General features: G+C 38.2%; 2 protein-coding genes across 3 annotated transcripts in view; one reads left to right on the top strand and one right to left on the bottom strand.

The window, feature by feature from the left end:
- LOC126159885 (uncharacterized) overlaps nt 1–7,399 on the bottom strand; it is a 502,155-nt gene extending 494,756 nt beyond the window's left edge. Inside the window, exons 1-2 of one of the 2 annotated variants that reach the window (XM_049916694.1) lie at nt 7,279–7,399; nt 5,262–5,348 (exon numbers count right to left, since the gene is read on the bottom strand). The gene's annotated coding sequence lies outside the window, so the exon portion shown is untranslated. Of the gene's footprint in view, nt 1–5,261; nt 5,563–7,278 lie in introns of those variants that run through there. The other variant, XM_049916695.1, reaches the window with a different exon arrangement.
- The window catches only part of LOC126159884 (uncharacterized), a 533,313-nt gene that overhangs the window by 383,695 nt on the left and 127,279 nt on the right, over nt 1–22,339 (top strand). The window lies entirely within an intron of this gene.

Genomic DNA, 22,339 nt, shown 5'->3' with positions numbered 1-22,339 from the left:
AACACAAAAAGCCTGTTAATAGCACAAATTCTGAGGCTTTTAGGGATAGTCAAGTTGGTAATGGAGGGATATGTGAGGGTAAAAAGTGTAGAGGGATACTATGGCTTGAAGACAAGAAGCAAGTTCAAATGGATGTAGGAGGTGGCAGTCATCAGAGATTAAGAGGTTTGTGGAGGGTAGTCTAGCATGGGCAAGTGCATCAAGCCAATCTATATTATATTCACCAAAATTGAGCCATAACATAACACTGCTTAATTTCATACAGTCACACAAATTCTAGAATTACCTGTTGGTTCACTTGCTCATCCATTTAAAAAAATCTGCCAGGAGTTCATTTAAGAAGACAATTTTAGATATAGTACCAAAAATTATCACATATTTTAAGTCTATGATACTTCCAAAGAATAAATGACTCATTCTCTTCAGAGTGGCCTTCTCAGTGACAGTCAGTAAGGTACATTTCAATGGTTGTGATCTGAAAGTTATATGAATGATCAGTGACAAGAAATTTGAAAATTTATTAGCATCTTGCACTTCATTTTCCTATGCTGCTACTTTGAATCATATTAACTACTCCCATAATCTTTAGTTACTTATCAGTAACTATTTTATACAAAATGTGCTTCATCATATAAAAAAAGAACAATAGTTTAGTGAAATCAGTGGGTACAACCAGAATCTTTAATATTGAAATCAACAATACCCACACCATACAACCAATTGTAACATGGATTTTCTATTAGCCAATCACACAGTTTTATTTTGAAATTTTAAAATGATGTGGATGACGCAGGGAGGGAATAATAAATAAAACTTTTGAGGTCATTCACTTTGTGAGAGTTTCCTGTTCTTGCTAGCCCATGCCTTGGGATGTCGACGTTTGCATTACTTACAGTATCTTGTTTGTAAACTGTGTCCTGGCAACACATTATTTACCATTCTTCCTGATGCCAACAGCAGAGTCTTAGAGATATCAAAACTATTAGTATTCTAAGCCTGGTAAACAAATACAGGCACCACTATATGTTCTGCCTAGCATATTCCACAGATTTTTTATGCCACTGATATCAGCGCAATAAACATGTATCTGACAAAGGAACCAAAATATGACATACAGAGTGTGTTACAACCAAACACTACTCTCAGTTTACACATAAGGTACAACAATCTTGAGGGCTTTTCTTCCAGATTTGGTTGTTGTGTTTTTCCCAGTTCACTTTCCCATCAACATGAAATTTGGCACGTTTACTTTCTATACTGACTCACAGACATGTACCATGAAAGAGTGTTAAAAATTGAAATTCTGGACAAAGCCCTTCTTCTGAAATAGAAAAACACACACACACACACACACACACACACACACACACACACACACACACACACACACACACACACACTGTCTCCAAGAACGGAGACATGATCATCTGCTTTTGGCATGAGCAACAATCTGTTAGGGTGGGTTGTGAGGTATGAGGCGGCACGGGCAGGGAGAGAGGGATAGCAATGTAAAGGTGGGCGGAGGGATGGGGGGAAGATAATGTGTATTGTGGGAGGGGAAGGGGAGGAGAGAAAATGAGAAAGGGAAAATAATGAGTGCACAGTGCACTGGGAGGGTGTGTGTGTGTGTGTGTGTGTGTGTGTGTGTGTGTGTGTGTGTGTGTGTGTGTGTGTGTGTGTTTTTAATTGTATTTTCGTGTTAGTGGTCATGTTTACGTAATGACATCATAGGCTGCATATTGGAGTCTTAGTGTATGGTTGCTTCTGCCATATTTGTGACGTCATGGATCATAGTAGATGGGTGGAATTGGACACTTCTGTATTTGTGACTGACAAGACACGGCATGGGAGATCTGTTTCTGGGACAACGCTCTAAAGGAAATTTTAGGCTGTGCAGGCCTCAGTGTGACCCTTAGTATATTCCTTGCAACCACTTTGTTTCCCAATATTCTTAGCTGGTGGAGTCTCCTTACATTTCCTTTCCCCATAACACACTGTACCAGAAAAAATCTACCTTGCACTCCTTCAAATTCTTTCATCACCACTACTAGCACCACTAGTGGTATCAACTGCAGTAGTAGAAGTACTGCCAGTATTAACTTTTAGTTCTTAGTATTATTCACTGACATTGCTGATTGAGACACCCAAATCATTGTAATACTATTTGTCATATTAAAACTTAGTTTCAGGAAAATATGATACAAAAAGGGTACAGTATTTGTGAAACCGTGGTCCAATTTAATACAGGGCCTGATGGACCTAATCAGATCAGGTTCAATAAACAAACCAAGAAGATCATAAAAATGTCATCAACGAATCTTATTCTGGTGAAGGGTTTGTGATTCTGGGTGGTTAGAAAGGAATCCTGTAGGTGGCATATGAATGAACTGGCAGAACATGGTGCCACACAAATGCCCTTTGATGTGCTGTAGATTTGTTTGTAGGCGGTGCCTTCAATGGAGAATTGTGGGTGAGAATCTAGTTGGTCATGGCGACCAGGAAGGGGCTGTAGGTTAGGACAGAGTCAGACACTTGGAAAGGTACTGTTCAGTAACAGAAAGCCATGGGTGTTGGGGGATGTAATCATAGAGGGTGATAGCACTGACAATGATGAGCAGGGTGCCAAATGGTAAAGGAGCAGGAACTGTGGAGCTCAGTGAAGGAAATGATTGGTGTCTTTTGTGGCAGGGTAGGTTGAAGATGAGCAAAGATTCCATCTTTGGGAGCACATTAAAAAAAACGCACACACATAACAAGCTTTTCTAAATTGTGCAAATGGAAACTCTTCGTACAACGTATGTCATCCCCATAAGCCTCAACGTTCACTAGTCTGTATGCTCCACCCCACCTATTCCCTACCCTGCTCTCATTCTAGCACTGCACACACCTATCCCACAACTCCCCCCCCCCCCCCCCATGCCCCACACAGCCTCCCAACACTCCACCTAGCAGCCCTATTCTGTCACCCCATGTCCTTGACCAATACCACAGGCAGCACAGCATCACCTCCACCCCTACCCTGCTATCCCTCACTTCCCACCCCTCAGCTCCTCTTTACCTCTCACTCCAACAGATTTCTACTCACATTAGATGTGTTCATGGCCTAGTGTTGTTCTGTATTTCATGTGAATTACTTTGTCCAAAAGCTTAAATATTTAGCAGTCAATTCATTCTACCTACCTGCAACCTAAGGTCTCCTCAATGTGTTGAGTTGGAACGCATACTGTGTATATCATTACTCTATCCTGACATTTCCCATGTTTGATTTTAATTTCTCTGTTCTTTGGAAAACACAACTGAGGCATCTGAGTTTTGCTTGTCACCATTGGACCAGTTCAGATACAACCTCACATGAAAAGCTTGAACAGCAATTGCTCAGTTACACAGCTTTGAGCTAATGGAAAAACAGATACATTTACAATACAGATGTAACACATGATATGAAGGTGCAATATAGTCCTCACTTCCGTAGTTGTTCCAAAAAGAAGTGATAAGATTGGTACTGCAAAGGCATGTGTGCTATATCTAAAACTACTTGCCTTTACCAACTGCTGACATTTTGATATCAATGCACGAACTACAATATCACTAGAAGAATGAACATCCTGAATGTCAGCACGACACTACACACACCAAGTTCATAGAAAGAAAGGTAAGTGAGGAATTCGAATCACAAAGGTTTCTTTTGGGGGAGGGGGGGGGGGGAGGGGGAGGAAGGTCCTACTTGACACAGACTTTGGCAGCTGACACTAACAAAAACCTGACAAGGCTACTTTTATAACATGACAATATCTAGCGCGAGTGTACATTTGTGTTTTCACTGCTTCTAGAGAAACTGTCAAGATGAACGATTCAGAGCAAATGACATCTTTACGATATCACAGGAGTGTTTTGATCTAGCTACATAAAACAAATTACAGCACTTTGATGAAGAAAGAAACGAATGATATATTTTCAAAACAAGCTCGATGAGGAATGAACTTTCCATAAAATGTTGATGGCCACACACTGGAAAATTCAAAATCCTGCTAATCTCAGAAAAATTGAATCAAGGAGTGAGCTGTAACAGTAACTTCATCATGTTTTAATTTGCCTGAAGCTGACAGTGACATTCTGCTATAATTACCTTTAAGCGTATGTAGTATGTTACAGACGGGCCATACTTGAGGCCGCACAGTTTAACTCTGTGATTATATTAACATTTAAGTAATTTATTTGATACTAAATATTTAGAGTGGTAATGTTAAGACCTACTCGTTAAAGAGCACTGCAAACATTCCAACATTCTGTAGTTAAAACTTTAACACTCCTTTTTTCCTGTTAGTATCAGCATTACCACCATTTCCTTTTTAGGGTTGTACGTTACACTACAACTGCTCTTTCATTTAATAGTATTTAAGCTCCTCAAAGGATTTCATCAACAACTCTTGGTCCCCTACCACTTCCCAATACTTAATAGATTCTGAATACCTACTGAGAAAATAAAAACAGACCAAGAATGGTAATATTGCTAACAATAACTTTGAGGATATAAAACCAATTAGATGAACAATAGTAAAAATTATACACGAGGAAAAAAATTTTTTAGGTCATGAGTTTAGATTTCTCCATCAGGCACCATGACGAATAGACTGCCAAATATTGTCTTTGCAATAAATCCACATATATATCCCTCTTGTCTGAGAAAGCAACTCTGGCTAACTTAAAAATTGACCACAAATATAGCGTATGATCAATTCGTCCAGTAAACCATACAACTGATCGACAGTAGTAGCTAAATCATCTGCACTCTAGCTAGTGGAGTCCATTCATATATTACTTTATCATATCCATTAATAATACCTCTTTCTAAAGAAGGAAGCAATCTAGACATTAACAACACACCGAACTAAATCTCAAAGCAGGAAATTAATTTGTAACAAGTGATTGCTAACGTCACAACTCAAGAACATTTGACAATTTCTTGGTAGACAGCAAACATGTGATCATTGACTACTGGGATGCCAACATCACACTAACAATAAGCTGCAGAAATTTTGAAACATTAAATATTAGAGAGCAGCATCATATACTACAAGACACCAATCCATTGCAAATATGTTTCACAGCCAACAGTCAACTTCGTTTGGTCAAGAAGCAAAACCAACAGCCAATACCAAATTTTTCATCTGACAAACAGGACATGTAATCTGCTTGTTTACACACCACATTGCACAAAGAAATTAATGAAACAATGGTAAAAAATACAAGAAGCTATTTACCAAGGATTCTGGTTCAGCATATATTTCATTCTTCTCTTTTTTCACCCAACTAGCTCCCTTGCAGTCCATGATTGCCCTCCTAAGCCACTGAAAAACAAGAAAGCAAAAGTGATATGTTTACAGTGTCACTATTCAACATAGTGCACAGGCAGTATTTTCTGGCTGCAGCAAATGAGTCTATGCATATGAAAAATTTAAAAATGACTGAGGGACAAAGAACCTGACAAAATGAACTGATTGACAACTTGCTGGTTATGAGGACTCTGAAGCCTCAGTGTCATTAAAGGAAAACAAAACTCAATTTGAGAGAAAACAAAAACCCCCACACAATGGAAACAAATGACTTTCAGTTACTGCTGTTCCTTAGTAGCATTTGGCTGTGGTAATCAGTCTTATCCTGAATATGGTAGCTGACTTATCTTTCTTTTTCCACATAAATTTCTAACTGTCATGTGAAGCAACTAAGACAAAGTGAATTTACCAGACAAATCTATTTACTGTAGACAATTTTACGTATGAAGAATAAAAGATTAAAATGAGTCTCGAGCTGTATCGAAGCCTGTCAATGTATCCTGCAAATTCCTTAATATATAGAATAATGTAAGAGGTTTATAATTATGTTCTTAACAACATATGCAAGAACAGAAAAGAATTATTTCTCAATCATATTGGCTGAACTTTCAATCAATCTATAAACCCATATTTGCTCATGGTATTCAGGAAAGCAGAACATGAAAATCCACCCATAGAGACAGAACTTGCTTTTTTTGAGTCAGTTTAGTATGTATTTTTAACAACTGTTTCCTTATACAGTTATCTATATTCAACGTTATCAACTCAATATAGAGCAATGCTGCAAACCTTACCCAGTCACTAAAAAACACACACTGCTGCCTGCACGTTGCATAGAAAAATAAATGATTCTTGACTGTCAAGATTTAACGATTAAATTCCTCTAACAAGACTTAGTGAATTTATTTTCTCGTAAGCGTCCCATGACGATGTTCTGTGGTTTTGGGATGCTATCGTCGGTGGCAATTACACATACCCATTAGGCCTTACAGAGTCAATTATATTTCCATATCCTTCCATAGATTGAAACGTGCACATTACTACAAACAGCAGTTGAACACTATTTACTAAACTACGGAGCACATAGGCACATTGAAAATCCATGGAAAACGCAACACAATGAATTCCCTCAACAGCATTCTCTTTCATACCAACATAACCAATCCCTGATACTCTGTATTAACGTGTGCTAACGAATCTGATGTATCGGCAGTTGTCGCAACAACCCGGGCGAACTACAGATCAGATTACAATAAACTCTTACTGTCCCTATTCCTTTCTCCACGAATATTGTTACCGAACTTCGCATGCACAACACAAGTAAATATAACAATATGAATGCAGCGTGTGTGTGAACTTCATGAGGGCCTTTTTTCGTCCATGACAAAGTATTCCACATTAACCTTCACTTTCTCTAACCACCACAGCATATAGACACTTTTCCGGTAATTACAGACAACACATCAAAATTTCTGGCGGTTCTTTTGCTAAATCACGGGAAACATTTAGCAATTTTATCGGACAGAACTAAAACACCAAGCAGATTACATACCCATGCGTCGATCTGGTATTTTTCGTAATTGTCGAACAGCACAGGTACGTAATGTGCGCTAATATGTTTATCTAAACACTAGTCACCTCCTGCTCGCAATGCGGAAACACAAGTTCACTAAAAATAAGTGTTTGGTTCTGATACAAATAATCTGAAGAAATAATTACTTACGAAATTCTAAAGCTATCTCAAACCATAACCACAAGCGCCAAAGATGATACAAGAATTAAATGTGGTACAAACTTATCGTTCAAATGTGCCCAATAAATGAAATTAAACTAATACAATAATTGTACGAACAGTTAATGTGGCATCATTACAATGCATTGGCAAACTATGTCATTCGAGGCAATTAGCTGTAATGATAATAAAAATTAAGTATTGACTTAGTACCACACTCAATCTGTGTCTTTCCGTGATTTCCTGTCTCCACCATCAAATCACTTACATATTACACAGAAAACGCAACACAATAACGTACGAACGCATGACAAGAACTACTAAACTAGTAAACTCTACAGTCATCTGCTGCTGTGGTCAAAGTCAATCAATGCGGAAGAAAGAACCTACCACGGAGGTTGTTCTAAAGCCCGGTCCACACGCAACGATCTGTCTGCGCAGACATTGGCGCAGATGTCTGTACATGCAAAAGATCGCTGCAAATGTGGTGTGTTCACACGACACAAACCCCAGTCTACTACTCGCCCGCCATCTGTCGGTGTAGAAAAGAAAAATCCGTGGCAAGCGACTACGCTCCCCGTAGACGTCAAAAATTTAATTCAGTTATTTTGAAATATAGAAATGGAGGAAGTTCTGTTGTGGTCTGTGTTCGCAACTTGTGTTGCAAAAAACATTCAGACCAACCGCAGGAAACAGAGAAGGCGGTCAAAATGGTGTAGACAGTGGTTGCTAAAGCGAAAGCAGTTTTCTCACGTACATTTACTGCGAGAGTTGCAGGGCGAACCTGTTTTGTTTTACATTACCTCGTGTTCCATTTCCTGGCACATTGACACTCCAATTTCATCTTCAATTGTACTCCTGCTTGGTCTTGGCGTTTCTTGATCACTAAGAAAGCCAAGCAGATCAAAATACCATAACGTTGGCTGGTATATTTGATCTACTCTTACACCAGATCTTCTAGATTTCTGAACTTTGGATAACTCTTTTCGGTAAACAGTTCGCTGACAGACTTAATTTACTTAGCTTGCCTTCATGAACTCATCCTTCAGGACAGCGTAAATAGCTTCACATGTATTGGGTATTATTTTACTCAACGCTTGTTTCGATATTGCAGCTGAAAATTCCAAATCCTTGTAGCTCCTTCCTGTTGCTAGGAATCTTAATGTTACCGCCAGCCGTGCATGAGGAGAAATTGCCCTTCTCATACAAGTATTTTTTCTCATAATGTGAGGGGTTACAAGCTTTAAGAGATAATTATAAGTTTCGACATCCATCCGCAAATAATTTCGCCAGTTCGCAACGAATATTTTTTTTTTACCGTTTCTCTGTTTGCCGAGGCGTCAACTGCCCGCAATTTTTCAATTAGAGCATTGTATGCTGCTGTCTTTTTGTCTCGGTCACTATATTCTTTACTTTTAATCTTCCACAAACATGGGTGGTTTCTACATATTTCAATGAATTCACTTACAAACTCTCGAGAACACTGACGAGTGTCAGCCATTTTAATGCCCTATGCGCACAAATACAAACACTAGACTGAGCAAACAGCTGTTTCGTGCCAGATTTGCGGCGATCTCCTGTCCACACGCTCCAACTTGTCTGCGCAGATGTGGTTTGAACCCACAGAATTGAGAGGTTTCGCTCAAACCTCCAACTCCAACTTCCAGGTTTGCACACACCTTAGGTTGGTGCAAATCTTCTGTCCACACGCAACGATCTGTCTGCGCAGATATGATGTGCGCAGACATTTGCGCAGACAGATCGTTGCGTGTGGACGGGCCTTAACATTGTTGGAATCAGAGCTGCATATCGGCTAGGAAAAAAATTACAGTCGTTTGTTGGTTAATTTGGGGGAGGGCACCAAACAGTGAGGTCATCGGTCCCGTTGCTGAAAAAAGTCGGCCGCGCCTTTTCAAAAGAACTGTCCTGGCATCTGCGTGAAGCGATTTAGGGAAGTCACTGAAAACCCAATCAGGAAACCTGGACTCGGGTTTGAACCGTGTTCCTCCGGAATGCGAGTTCATTGTGCTATAACTGCGCCACCTCGCTGTTTCATGAAAGTCGTATGGGAAACTATGTGTTTTTTATTAATTTTTTCATAGTTGCAAGTGTGGTTTCGAAATCTACAAATAATTCCACAGTATTTATGGATACTATGGTCACACAAATTTAAAAAAAAAAAACATTATTCACCCAATCGGCTATGTAACAAAGCTTCAACCAAAACAATATTGCGAAAAATATATGCTGTACTTACTAAATTTTAAAAATAATACTACTAACGAAAACAGAGACTCTCAAGGCTTGAAGTGTAATGTGGAATGTATGATATGTCAGCTTAATACTGTCTTAAGGAACCATCTACCAGATTTTAAACAAATTTAAGTAAAGCAATGCTTTATACAATTTTAGCATTCAAAGAATCCCTCATCCCTATCTTCACAGCATATCAACATGAACAAAAGTGCATGTCTGAGAATTTTCTTAAGTTATTAGTGCTGTACGTGAAATAGTTTGTAGTAAATCTTCGTTCATGATTTAAGCCCAGTGCACATGTGCCACTAATATGACACCCCAGATGATGGAATACTGGACTGACACCACAGTTAAATGAGTAAAGACACAGTTTTCAGTTACATGGCAAAAATTAAGCAACATTTATCTTGTGACATAAAGTTCAACTCCATTCTACTTTGTGACTCCACTTACCAATCCCACCAGTGAATTGCGTCATTTGGCTGCGTCCTTTTGACTGAATTTCAAAGCACCATCCCTTGTGTGTGATGCGCATTCTGGAGTACCAAAAACGTTTAAAGACCTGTTGTTAGCAACATTATTACAGATCCTTAGCTGTAGGGAACGTTCTTTTTCTGGAAGTATAAGAACCATCACCAAAAATACAGACATAAAAGTTGCTTAAATTATAGATGGCTGAGCCTGAAGATAATGGCAGTGAGATTTCTGGGGAAAATTTAAGAGTATATCGAAAGAATAGGCTAATGGGAAATTCGTTGCAATAGACAAAAAACTCAAAGCCACCATGATGGCAATTGAAGCTGCATGTGAGAATGTTTTGCTTGAACGAAAGTTTCCAAATCATACTGTACTCATTGGGGGAACTTTAGTAATTCAACAATCAAATGGAAAAACTACAGTTTTGTTAGTGATGGGTGTGGTAAGACGCCCTGTGAGACATTACTAAATGGCTTCTCTGAAAACTACCTAGAACAGACAGTTAGGAACCTCTTTCATGATGAAAATATATTGTTTCTAATGGCAACAACAAACAGACCTGACCTCTTTGAGGATGTCCACATCAGTGAACATGGTATGGTTGTGACAGCAATAACTTTTTTTATTTATTATTATTTTTTAATTCATATGTTGTTCCAGTGACCCATGTTGTGACACTATCACAAGACATGGAATCTGCCAATTTTATAAGCTTTTGGCCAGAATTTATGGTAATACACAAAACAAAACAAAAACAGAAAACAGTAACTTAGGTCCCACTACAAAAAATACATTTTAGAGATAGACAGAGATTACAATACAAAAACAGTAAACAGTAACTTAAGTCCCACTACAAAAAATACATTTTAGAGACAGATAAAGATTACAAAATAATAAGTGTTACAGAGAAATAGATATTACAAAATATATGTTTGCAATAAAAATATTTGGTATTACAAATACAAATTTGGGCATACATTTGCAATTTACAATACAAGAAATGTTAAACACTGTAGTTCAATGACTCTTCTATTGTATAAAATGATCCTTGCAATAGGAACTGCCTTAAGGTTTTTTGAACAAGAGATCATCATCTACCAAACACTTAATTCTTGAAGGGAGGGCATTAAAAATCTTACAGCAACTGAAATGGACTCATTTCTGCACCATACTTAGATTTAGCTGTTCATAGTGGATATCATGTTTCCTTCTAGTATTGTGTCTGTGATATGCAATATTCAGCTTAACAGAGTACAAAGAATAACTAAAACAAGCATATATATATATATATATATATATATATATATATATGTGTGTGTGTGTGTGTGTGTGTGTGTGTGTGTGTGTGTGTGTGTGTGTGTGTGTGTGTATCTCATTGAGGAACTGAAAGTTTAAGCACAGGGCAGGAGCATGTAGAGGAACGCTGGCCCAAGTTTAAAAGAATAGCTGAGCATGCACTGGATAGATATGTACCCAATAGAAGAGTTCATAATAGTAGGCACTGTCTACAGTATACAGTTACTGTAAAGAAACTGCTAAACAAACAGAGACTACCATGTAATAGATGTAAAACAAAGCATAGAGCTGCAGCTAGAGAATTGCTGAATAAAACGCATTTGTCTGTCAAGAGATCAATTTGTGAGGCTTTCAATGGCTGCCGTAGCAGTGTTCTGTCAGCTGCTCACGTCGAATATCGATGCTGTGACTCTGAAGTGGAGCTGTGAAGGAATAAACATAGCTGAACCCAGACCAGGCAGACCTCACGTACTGATGGACGGGAATTGCCGGGCATTGTTGTCAAATAATATTTCACAAAACCCAAAGCAATTCTGGTGGTACATAAAGGCTGTTAGTGGCACAAAAGTTAGTGTCCAGTCCCTAGCGAATGAAACAGGAACTGAAACAGAGAGTAGCAAAGCAAATTCTGAAATGCTTAACTTTGTTTTCAGATTTTACATTGCAAAGAAAAACCCAGGAGAAATCCCCCAATTTACTCCTCATAGCACTGGAAAGACGAGGGAAATAAGTACTAGTGTCAGTGGTGCTGATAAACAACTGACATAGTTATACTTGAATAAAGCCCGAGGGCCCAATGTAATCCCTGCCAGATTCTATACCGAATTTACAGCTGAGTTAGCCCCACTTCTAACTAAAATCTGTTGCAGATGCCTCAAACAAAACATGGTGGTTAGTAGTTGGAATAAAGTATAGGATACATCCATCTATAAGAGGGTGGTAGAAGTGAACCACAAAATTACAGTCTCCAGTATCCTTGAGACTGTAGAATCTTAGAACATATTCTGAGCCCAAACAGGATGAGGTATCTCGAACAGAATTACCTCCTCCATGCCAGCCAGCAACGATTCCGAAAATACCAGTCATGTGAAATCCAACTCATTCTTTTCTCACATGACATACTAAAATCTTTGGATCAAGGCAGTCAGGTAGATGCAGTATTTATTGATTTTCGAAAAGCATCTGACTCAATACCACACCTGTGCTTGTTATCAAAAGTACGTTTGTATGGGGTATTAATTGAATTTTGCAACTGGATTGAGGAATTTTTGGTAGGGAGCGTGCAGCACGTTATTTGGATTGAGAGTCGTCGTTACGTGTAGTAATACACATGTGCCCCAGGGAAGTGTGTTAGGATCTTGCTGTTCATAGCGTATATTAATGACCTTGCAGACAATATTAACAGTAACTTCAGACTTTTTGCAGATGGTGCAGGTATCCATAATGAAGTACTGCCTGAAAGAAGCTGTGTAAATTTTCAGTCAGATCGTCATAAGATTTCAAAGGCATGTAATAACTGACGACTTGCTTTAAATGATCAGAAACATAAAACTGTGCACTTCAACATGAAAAAGCGTAATATCCTATGACTATAATACCAATGAGTCACAGTTAGAATAGGCAAACCATAAAAATACCTGGGTGTAACACTTTGTAGCGATATGAGATGGCTTAGTCGTTGGGAAACCAGAGAGTAGACTACAGTTTATTGGTAGAATACTGGGGAAGTCCAATCAGTCTACAAAGGAAATTGTAACAAATCAGTCATGTGATTGGTTCTAGCATACTGACAAGTGTGTGGGACACATACCAGATAGGACTAACAGGGGATATTGAAAGTACACAGAAAACAGCAGCACAAATGGTCACAGGTTTGTCTGATCTTTGTGAGAGTTTCACAGAAATACTGAAGAAGGTGAACTGCACAATTTGAAGATAGACATAAACTATCCTGAGAAAGGCTACTAACAAAGTGTCATGAACCGACTTTGAATGATGACTCTGTGAATATATTACAACCCCTTATGCATAGCTCACATAGGTACACTGAGGGCAAGATTACAATAATTACAGCACATGCAGAGGCATTCAAACAGTCATGCTTCCCATGTTCCATGGGAATGAAATGGGAAGAAACACTAATAACTGGTATTTGGACATACCCTGTGTCATTGACTTCAGGCTGCCTTACAGAGCATAGATGTAGATGTAGGTAAACAGGAACTGTCTACAGTTGTCATTTAGTTGTGCCAAAAGCTAAAATAAGAATTAATCACTATGTCTAAATCAATGAACATAACAAATTGTTAAAATCTTAGAAGACTGGTGTGTGTACAGATTTTCTGAAAATGTTTGGCACTACATGAAAAAAATTATACTTCAGAAACCCGTTATTTTATTTTCTGTGTGTTTACAAAAGCTGCTCACAGAAATTGACAATGGCTGGGAGAATGATGTATTCACCACATGCCCCTCCATTTCCACATCTGACGATGCCTAAGGACAGAGGATGACACGGGAGCCAGTCAGTACTATTGAACCTTCAAGGCCTGTTTGGATGGTGTTTGTTTGTTCTTTGTGTTAGAAAAACAATCTGTATTTTCTTTAAAATATGGTGTGATAATTTGCGAAAGTTGGGTAGAAATACTGTTGTTACTCTGCTTAGCCAGTGTGACAACAAGAAGATATGAAATGTGGTATCATTCTGTAGGTTGGGTACAAGATGAGTACGCAGCAACTCTTACAACATGATCTGTGTGTTTTTAGTTAAATTATTTCAATAGAAGCATATATCAATTTCCTACTTTCGAAGCTGTTCATAGGCAAAGTTTTTGAGATAGCAGATATGAGCACAAATGGTTAATATATGTGGTGGAAATGTATCGTACCCGTGCTATCTGGTACATGGGTAGGCTCTGGTTGTGTGTAAGCATGTGTAATTGAGTAATTAGTGGAAGGCGATATGTAGTTTCACTGCAGTTCATTGAATTCTACAAATGTTGAAAATCAATGCAATATTGGAAAATGTATTCAGATCATAGTACTGGCGACATACATTTGAGCATCTATCCAGTGAATTTCAGAAAGGAAGTAACAAAGGTTACTGATGGCAATATACTTTCAACTTGACTCTAGCTTTTAATACAGCAACATGGATATTCAATGTTCGATTATATTATAGTGCACTTAAACAAAGCATAGCTCCAAAATTTATTATAGAGTAACATTAACGTTTTGTCATTTTTAACTGACATTGGGTGCAAGGATGAAAAAATATTAGCTTTCAAATGTGTCTTCTGGTCATAGCAATCAGCATCCAACAGAACATGCCAGAATCCAAAAATTTGTATTTGGGGACATGATATAAATATTGGGGAGATGACAGGTAAATGCCACATGTGAAATATCGAAGTGTTATTTGCAGTTTTACTCGAACTTATAATGCATCTTTAATATGAGTATCTGATTTTTAAATAGTGTCCAATATGTAGCTCTACAACTATGTAACATTTGTTCTTGTTATTCGAAATTGTTTCACAGATAGAAATTTTATTATGATTGCTACGCCTGTAAACATCATCCAGCATCTCATGTAAGTACCCCAACATGTATTTTTGAGGATGCTGTAGAGGCACTATAACGCTGACATGCCAGTATCTGTCACCTGCAGTTTCAGGCAAACTGGGTTTGCATCCAAATTTTGTGTTCCTCATCTTTAAATGGAGCTTGATACATGATTCAAGAAGTACTCTAAATTTGTTTTTGTAATTCAGAAATGATTTATAAAACAATTTTCAGGTTTCAATGGTAATTCTTTTAAAGGTGAATGTGTGATTTTCATTTTATTCCTGCCTGAAATCCGTTTTGGTATCCTTTGCATTTTCTTTCATGTGTAATTAATTATTCGAATGCCACGCTCTGTACTACTACATAATACCTGCCTAAATAATTTCAGTTGACACTGATGCTATATAGGAAACTGTGTAACTATGCAGAAATTGTAGCACCCCGATTACTGTGGCATCACTCAAGTGAAGCCACTTTTAACTATGTCATAAAAGACAAAGTCGTTTTAACAATTTGGCACTACTTTCCTTCACCCACACTAATTAGTGTCAGAAGTAAATCGAGCAATTGCCATTATGATTTCAGTGATTCTGAAGCTAGTATGCAGTATTGGTAGCTTTGATATTTATAGCAGTAAATTAGGATAATATGCAGATTCAGTTTTACACCATACCAAAGATCTCTACCAAAAGTGTCGGTTTTAGTACTGTTTGTTGTGCTACAGCCACAGGAAGTGGTGTGTCTGCCAGTCCAACTGGCACTTATAAAGACTGACTTCTAAACATTGTGTTGCAACTGTATAGTGGCAAATAAGTTATATTATAGCCTACTTAAAGAAAGTACTAGTTAATTTTATGTGCATTTAGAAAAATATCCTACATATTCTTTGAAATGCAGAGAGATAGTTGTGAAAGTTTGATAACAATAATAATGTTACCGTACTTAAGCAAAAAAAGAAAAAGAGACGTGGAGCATGATTTCATTAATGGTGAGTACCAAGTAACTTTGACAACATCATGGGTGCTTTTATTCCAAACAGCATGTGCCCTGACTGCGACTATATGGTGTGTATTTTAACAGCAATATAACTTTCTACATTTGGGGTTGCTAGCAATGAAACGTTTGGCCACTGCAGTTGTGGGCATGTCAATGTTAATTTATACTGTTTATGATGTTCCATTATATGATGCACACTTAAGATTTCTGTCTGAGTAAGAAAGTATTATTGTATAATTAATGGAATGTGATTTGTAGTTGCACATTAGCGCACTCATTTCTACAAATGGTGAAACTAAATACAGAACTGGCAGTATATTCGGATTTTAGGTTTGGCAGCTTCAATCCTCTCAATCCTTCCCACTCCAATGGCCAGTGGCGCTCGATATTCCAAATATTGCTTTTCATAGCTCTTGCATGCGCCATTCTCGAACCTGATTGCTTCCAATTGAGGGAAGTCTGTGTCAACTCAGTGTCGAACTATAGCCATAATGTTGAGAGAAAAGTTATAATTACCATGTTCAAATAGGTGTGAAATGGCTAGTTCTTCATATACATTCCTTTCTGAGGTAGAGATTGCAGAGCTTTTACAGATATCTTAAAGTGAAAACTAGAACAACAACGATTTCCATGACAAAGGTCTATATAGTGACAATGATTCATCTGTGAACAATTCGAGTAAAATGATAGTGGAAACACACCACCCTGAAGAGATTCAAAAAATATCACACAATGAATAGTTTTGGATTGTAATGCTTATGTAAATATGTTTGCAAAAAAGTGCACTTCTTGTTTTAATGTATATCCTAATTGTTGGTCAGTGACCTTATTGTTTCCAAAAAGAGTGAAATTCTCTGTGGCACACTCGCCACCAAGTGATGGCGATTTAAATATGAGTGTACACAGTTGCCCTATGTCTCCATTACGGAGTACAAAGCGTTAGACACTGACCTAGTGGATTTGAGGAAGGAAGTAAGGAAGTTTCTGGTGACAGTATAACTTACGATGGTGGTGGTGGTGGTGGTGGTTAGTGTTTAATGTCTCGTCGACAACGAGGTCATTAGAGACGGAGCGCAAGCTCGGGTTAGGGAAGGATTGTGAAGGAGGTCGGCCGTGCCCTTTCAAAGGAACCATCCCGGGATTTGCCTGAAACGATTTAGGGAAATCACGGAAAACCTAAATCAGGATGGCTGGAGACGGGATTGAACCGTCGTCCTCCCGAATGCGAGTCCAGTGTGCTAACCACTGCGCCACCTCACTCGGTTATAACTTCAGATCAAGTATACTTTTTAATAAAGGAAATGAACGATATTAGAGAGAATAAGTGTAGTTTTTGACAATGCAAATGAATTGTATTAGAGTGTCTTTAAGTGCACCTGCACAAAGCATAATTCCAAATTCGTTATAGAGTAACTTTAATATTTGCTCTTATTTAACTGCTGTGGGGTGCAGGAGTGACTTGCAACCAATGTGATGCCACAGCAAGTTCCTTGTGACTTTTCAATGTAAATACGTACATTACTTGTAACTATTATTAACAAAAGGTTTAATGAAGTAATTGTATTTTGAATGCTATTAATCGCTTCCTGAAGCGAAACACGAAACCAGTCACAGTTTTCTCCAGGAAGAAAAGTAGTCTGTAAACTTTTGAAGAGGACATGGCTCAAAGGACGTTAATGTTAGGTGAACCACGAAATTCTTCTATAATGTCGTTTGAATGATTCACCTTTCGAGACACACAAAATGTGGCTTCATCACTGAAAACCAACACTGTCAAAAACTGTCTTCCACTTGTAGTCGCTTGAAGTCGTCGCTTGTAGGTGGTATGGTTTTAAGCCTGTATTACATGATGTACCTAACATGTAGTACTAAGCCTATGCAGCAGAGCCCCAAACGTACATGTTTGGAACTGCACATTGGTTAACGTCACTTAATTACATGATGCAGACAGAATAGTCCTAGTGTAAGTCCAGGCACTCACACTAGATGGTAATTATGTGCAAATCTTGAGGTGGGCTGTCTGATTTCTTGTAAAGGTGTTCATTCAAATTAAAAATGTCTGAGAACTCGAAGTTTCTATTTATTAAGTAATTGTTTGCATTTCTTGTTATTATTTATTAAGTAATTGTTGTTCACTTATGTAACTATCATGGAACTATATTATTTCTGTTCTGAATTATGGGCTTATCTGTTTGTTTTAAGTTATGACATATGGAATCATAAGAATACGTTTGTCTGAACTGCACTGTTACAGCATTATGCACATGGAGGATGCAGTTGTTTTTCAAGCTACTGGACAGGCAGTGTTTGTCACTCTTAGGATTAGGGGAGTATAATGAAGAGCACAAGCCAGATATTGTTGGGTTCAAACCAGGCTGGGAAAAAGGGAGGAAGGTGATGGCATGTATTCCCTATTGATGAAGGAACTGACGCACATCTGCAGGAATTCTGGAACTTCGTGAGAATGGGGTGGCTTATTTCGACAGGCGGTTGTCGATGAAGGAAGTAATTCACTCAACAGATACAGTAATGTTAGAGACACTTTCATCTAGACAGAAGTAAGACTTAAACCAGTATATCATTTTTTGCTCATTTTGTAATCGAGGACTCTCACCTACTCTTGGCAGTTTCTCCTTCCTGGCATGTTGAAATATACCAAAAGATGAAATCAAATCAAACGTGACCTTTCAGCAATTATGGCACTACATATAGAAATCTAAAGTACAGATATAATGTTCTACACTTAATTACTCAGAACTAAACGTTTGCCGACGACTTTAATATGATACAGTGGGTTGTGATGACCATACAGACACGATTCTTCACCAAACACATGATTTATACCGCTAAATGCTTGTTTATTTCTTTCTATCTGTAGGATACGAAACAATCAGTACTAAGACTGATTTCCTGTAACAATTTCTCTAAAAGAAAGTTTGTTGGCAAAATATCGCTTTTGTTTAATTATTACGTTTATGGAAATGTAATCACTGAAAACTGTGGTAAATTTACACTATGGAAACCTGAAGTTTAAGTGCGTTTAAAATAAGTGGCGACTCACGACACTTCACTACAGAGCGAGTGGAGGGAAGTGCAGTTTGCCAGTGTGTGCTGGGCGGGTGAGCAGGTGACCACAGTGTAATGCCAGTACAGACCTACTCGGCGCAGAACCAGTCAGGCTCGCTTAACTGCCGCTCAAGCCGGCCAATCTGCGATCTTTCTGAAACGATTTTAAAGAAACTATTCGGCAGTAAATGCTCATTCTCGCGCATCTCATAGCTTAATTCGCCAGCTTCATGATGAACCATCTAGCATTTCGTTAATGGTTATATTTATTGTGATATTTCGCTAGTAGGTAAACTATTCAAGAAATTCTTAGTTTGCAGTGAAAAATAGGTACCGCTATGAATCTGTGTTTGGTTCGTGTCAGATGACATGTTGCTGTGTATTAAATGTAGATAATATATTGAGTCATTCTTTAAACTTGGAAGTATATCGCTGTCTGTTTCCAATCTCGAGATAATGGAATGTATGTAAAGCGCTCCATCACGAACTCGTGTGTCAGTGAAAAACTAGAACGACATATTCAAAATTTCCTCGTACGTCATTAATGGTCTGAGATATCGAAACAAGATTTTGGCAAATGATAGCACGAGAGTGTTTTGGCATATGATTAATATGTAAAATTCAATGTCTGCCTCGATATTCAAGCGACTCCAGACTTTTTCAATTAAATAATGTAATTATTGAGAACCATAGATGTCTTGTGAAATTAGAACTGCTGTAGGTTTTGTAACAGTACATGTAAAAAATTTACAAGTTTATTTCTATACTGAGACACGCCTGTTTCACAAACTATTGACCTGACTTGCACTTAGTTGTCAGTTTAATAATCCAATTTTTCATTATTCTGCTGCAATTTCAACTGTATTAGTCCGTAACGTGGTTTCTTTGCTTGCTTGCAAAAGCTGAGATAGAATATTTAATTTTTTTCATCTTTTGCATATAGTTGAGAGCATGTAGAATCCAAGTTTTCGACTTCCAAAACCCTCAGAACAATTTTTGTGGACAGAAAACCACAAAATTTGGGTACTTTTCTCGGGTTTTCACCTATTACTCGGTCACAATGCGTCCTACTCAGAATTTCACTACTAGCAAAATGAAGGAGCATTAAATTTTGTATCGAATTATTACGTAAATGCCAATATCGGTGTAGCCATCTGGCTGCATTTCTAGCAACTTGTCTAAAAAATCGTCTTCAACTCCTGTAACTCAAAAATGCCTACTCCAAATGGAAAACGTAATCAAAGTTGTAGAACATGAAATTTCATGTTACGAAAGCAGTTTTAGGTACTATAAATTGTTCATACTATTGAAACCAAAGGTATCTATTTTTCTTTTTTGCAAGTTATTCAATAAAATGAGTTTCCAGTGGGAAGACGGCTCTCTAATGAGCACATACGTGTTTCTATGTACATTTTTCATGTTTCTTCATTCGTGTGTATTTTTATCCATTTTTATGCATCGCTTTATTGGTGGTAGTGGATTGCTAAAATGAAAACCAAGTACATAGTAATGGCCAGTATGAGTTTACGTACGAGTAATACACAAGTAAGTACAAATTGCAACGTAACCTTCCAATACTGGTGGTTGTATAAGTCCACCTAAGTAGGTAGATTACCGTCGCTTTTGACACGTCCTACCGCTCCAGCAAGCTACCGTCTGCAGTAAATGGTTTCTTAAATTCGTGTGGTCCACGAAATTACTGGCCCCTCCGAGTTATTGCTGGGTATTAATAATTTCTAGCGGAAGGTTTTAACGAACCGGTAGAAATTTGAACGCAATGGATAACGCATTTTTTCAACCACTACAGAAGGCACCTATACAGGGCTTAATAGGCAATATATAGCTTTTATTTGCTTTCATGACCCACAATTCGACTGTGGTACTGACTGCCACCTATTCTTTATGATGGAAGGAGTAAATAATCAGTTGAGGGTAGAGATTAATTGATATTTATGCAATACCGATGGTATTTCAACAACTAGTCGTGTTTCTCTTGATATGTACATCATCAAAACCGGTCTCTAGTTAACATGCTTCAGTTTCGCCACGTAATTATGAAATGGGACAGATGAGCGCAGACCTGGCTTCAATGTAATTTTATACAACCGCACAATTACACCTAAACCCTCGGTTATTACATTCAGTTACTATAGATTACTCAGAAAAAGTTCCGCAAAGACAATACAAGCAAAACTAGGTCAGGGTGGAAGAGTATTTCGCAAATCTTAATCAAATCAGTGGGCATTAAAATCCGATACTTTTCCTAGTGGCACAAGTATTTTACCTAACGCACAACATCGCCAACAAATCAACTCGTTATGGGGGTGCAGAAGAAACATCACTTCAGTGCTGTTCAACCCACATGGCCAAGTTTCAGTAGCCAACAGAAACCCAGAAAAATATTGACCCACACAATTATTCCTTCCTATTTTACACTCGCTCACTATCGTATGATTATTCATAGTGTACAATATATTTGCAGACCGAAACTACAATTTATCAATGCGGCGGTTGCTCCAACCGACCACGTGGCGCGAAAGCAAGTTCACAAAGAAAACATATGGAAAATAAATAAAAATCCCAAAAATATTACTGTAAATGGAAGAGCACATTAAAATACATTGAATGAGTGAATTTCCGTTAAGCACAGAGCAGTAACGTGACCGTGAGCTTAAGGCACATGGTGCGTTGCCTGAACAAGGCACTGACGCAAGGTCTACTGAAATTCGAGTAAATTAAGAAAATCCATCCTCTTATGGGGTTCGGTGGTAATCTCGCACCTGGTTTCAACATCTGGACTTCATTACAGAGCAGATTTAGGACAATCTAATACCTATGTTAACATTACCAAGACGAGAGCTGCGTCTCCATGTCTGTCCGGCACCACGACCCAGGAACAAGCGCTCTTCCAACCGAATTCGCCTAACCGTTCCGCTTACAAACGTGGTGGGGGTGGCGCGCCAACCTGACAGAGCCAATACGCGCACCTACGTGTCATCTTTGCCCTGACCTGCAAACTTGGTCTCTGCTACACTTGTTCACGCTTGGGGGGTTGGTACTACCCTAAGCCAGAACGAGCATTCATGCAGTGTTACAATATGTGCCTAAAGCTTTCTGCTAGTTCACACACTCACTCATTTATACCGTCCAGGCCGCACAAACGAAAGGAAAATGGGAAACGTGGTACATAACAGAAAAAAATTCAATAAATAACCCTGTTTAGTCCATTCTCTCCTTTCGGACACCAGCTGAGGTATTACCTGCAAGAGAAGAAACTAATAATTTCTGCGTGCTAGCAATTTAATAAAACATTGGAACGGTACAACAAGTTCCGTTTCATCACACTCTGGTATCTTCGAAGAAAATGGACTTGGGGCTGTCTTTCCGATGGAGCGACAGTCCAGAACATTTTTCAATTGATGCCACGGGGAGGAGACCCTAATCTCCACGCTGCACCAATCCGTTTTATATATATAAATATATTTTTAACATGCTATGCTAGCCACTGTTCAAAGTACAACATTGGACAGTTAGTCTGCCAAGACCGCACAAAATAGTATCATTGACACGGTGACAATTGCAACAAATAATCTCAGCATTGTGAATGTTCTATAAG

This window comes from Schistocerca cancellata, unplaced genomic scaffold, assembly GCF_023864275.1.
Source record: "Schistocerca cancellata isolate TAMUIC-IGC-003103 unplaced genomic scaffold, iqSchCanc2.1 HiC_scaffold_1148, whole genome shotgun sequence".
NCBI lineage: Eukaryota > Metazoa > Arthropoda > Insecta > Orthoptera > Acrididae > Schistocerca > Schistocerca cancellata.
The sequence above is the reverse complement of the archived record's forward strand: the minus strand, read 5'-3'. Positions and strand labels throughout refer to the sequence as shown.